This window comes from Malurus melanocephalus, unplaced genomic scaffold (assembly GCF_030028575.1).
Source record: "Malurus melanocephalus ecotype Western Australia unplaced genomic scaffold, MMel_1.1 scaffold_51, whole genome shotgun sequence".
Lineage (NCBI taxonomy): Eukaryota > Metazoa > Chordata > Aves > Passeriformes > Maluridae > Malurus > Malurus melanocephalus.
Genome location: NW_026623283.1, coordinates 2,545,179 through 2,547,772, shown reverse-complemented (window position 1 = coordinate 2,547,772; position 2,594 = coordinate 2,545,179).

Here is a 2,594-nt window from a genome sequence, read left to right as displayed (position 1 = left end):
GCTGAGCAACCAGCTCTGTGTTGGCCCTGTTCCAAGCAGCAACTTTTGTACCAGATGATCTCCAGAGTTTCTGGGCATGAGGATGGCAGTATGACATAACTTGCCTTGCCTTTTCACCTGTCTTGTTCACTGCACTGTACTATTTCACTTAYTTCTGATCTAAGTATTAGATATGGGCTAAAATTAAAAAAAAAWTTCTTAAGGGATTGTAATTTTTATGGGGAGCTATGAAATCTGCTCATTTGTCCATTTTGTTTCAAAGTATCATCAGTATTTCATATCTGTTTTTAAGTTTGTTTTCCTTAGAATGAAGCTAGCATTTTTCAAAACCAGTATCAGGTGTAATGAGTTTGAATTTGAAGACCAAAGCACATCTTCAGGATACRTACTTTGTATCACCAGGTTTGCTCACCAAGTATCACAGGTTTRGGGGAAAGTAGTGAATTGTGCCCACAGTAATGCTTTCACTGGTTCAGACTTACATGCAGGTAAAATAAACTTTCAAAGCAGCAAGAGTATTTTTCTCTTTAGGCAACTGCTGGCAGACTTAGACTAAATGAACACYCGACCTCCCTTTCACAAAGAATAATGTAGACAAGTGTACTAGAATTTGGCATTGTTTGTATTTTAAATGTTTTGAGTATTTAGTCAGATTTGAATGTGCTTATAGTGATCTGTGCTAGTAGGAACTTTTGAGGACCATGATCCTACAAAGTGCTTACTCCGTGAAAAGTGTTAAATGGTTATTGTTGATATTTTAAAATTATGGGCCCTCTCACCAGTTATCACTAGMTGAAATTTCCCTTTGCCTAAGGAAAATAATCTAACAAACACAAACTTATGAATTGCTTTGTAAAACTTGGAGGGAAAAGGCACTGATTACAATACTGTCCAAAGAACAGCACAGAGCTCAGAAAAGGCTGGGAAGCAGCATTTCTCAGGAACTGACTAGCTGTAGGAATAGACTAAAATGAATTCTTAATATAAAATGTAACAAAAAAGTAGACTTAGCCACTARTTAAATATAAAGAAAACCAGAAAAAGCATCCCGTGGATACTTTCCAGTTTTATTCTGCTGCCATAACATAGTCACAGAGAAGAATTGAAGTGTAACAGATCATGCTCTGCATTCAAATCTTTTTAATAACATTTAAACAAACCTGCTCAAAGAAAACATTCCCCAGTTCTTTATTTGAGGGAATAAATTAAACACAAAAGAAAAAAACACATACATGCTTGAAATAAATTTTAACATAGATATTAAAAAATTTGAGCAACAKTAAAGAATGAAGTCTCAGAACCAGCCTGATGTTCTTATATATTTCAAATGAATGTTATCTCATTTATTCCTCAAACTTCAGTGCAGCACAACACAGTTTAAGTGCCCTGGCACTAAAACAATATACAAATAATTAAAAGACTGGGCCATTGGTAAATTTATCATTTGTTACCGGTTTCTAATGCTGTAAGTGTATCATCTAAAGCCAAATGTGATAGTATTTCTTCATGTCCATCTCTCCCATCCAGAATACAGTATTTATCTACCTGCAAAGTTGTAGGTAGCTTGAAAACCCCAGGTACAAATTAATAGGATGACATCCAGCATGTTCATACAAACTTTGGACTGGAGAAATGGATGCTGAATTAAACTTTCCAGACCAATCCTACCTGAAACGTGACACGTTTGTATATGTTACTATGCTGACTAAAGTTTTAAAGCAAGGCCAGCTGAAGCAGCCACTGAACATAGTATTTTGGGCTTGCAGTAATAAGTGTTTTTCCCACCACCCCAGAAGTTCCTCTCCTAATAATTTGTCATGTATGTAAAGTGGGAAAGAAACTTGGAAGTCAAACATGCATAGCTCTCACTCTTAGTTATGCCGTAAGTTAGCCTGTAATATACGAAACTGTCAAAGTGCAAATGACTGCCAAAACCAAAATTTGATGTCCTGATTATCTTTTATCATCAAAAGGCTTTGCCTTGCTTCTTATAGCTTTAAATTGCAATTGAATAATTGGAAATACTTTAAAACTGTATATACCAGCATTTATGTAGAGGAAAAAATTATGAACAATTATACTCGTCCTATTAGTCCAGATAGTTCAGCTTTAAAAAGCAGAACAGTATATCTATCTGAAAAACATGTAGTTATATAAGCATCTTCTCCTTGTAAATTAGAGATTAAATAAGGGATTTTTAACAATATCATACCTACTCTAAAAACAAAATATTACATATTTGAAAAGAAGAATTGCATTTATTCAGTAGGACCCTGGCAGTGTTCAAAGCCAGGTTGGATAAGGCCTGGAGCAACCTGGTCTAGTGTGTGGTGTCCCTGCCCATGACAGTGAGGATTGGGACTAGGTGATTGTTAAGGTCCATTTCAACCCCTTAACGTTCTATGATTTTTCTTAAGGATGCAGCTTTGAGGAAATAAGCACTGTTAGTCAAAAATATTTGTTTGTGTCATTCTTAAAGGGATTMATAAAAGAGAAAAGCCTGAGAATGGAGTAGGATAGAATAAGTGCTTACGTTCATGACATCTATACAGCCAAGTTAAAGAGAAGGTGTGGGGGAGATATCTAAAAGTGGA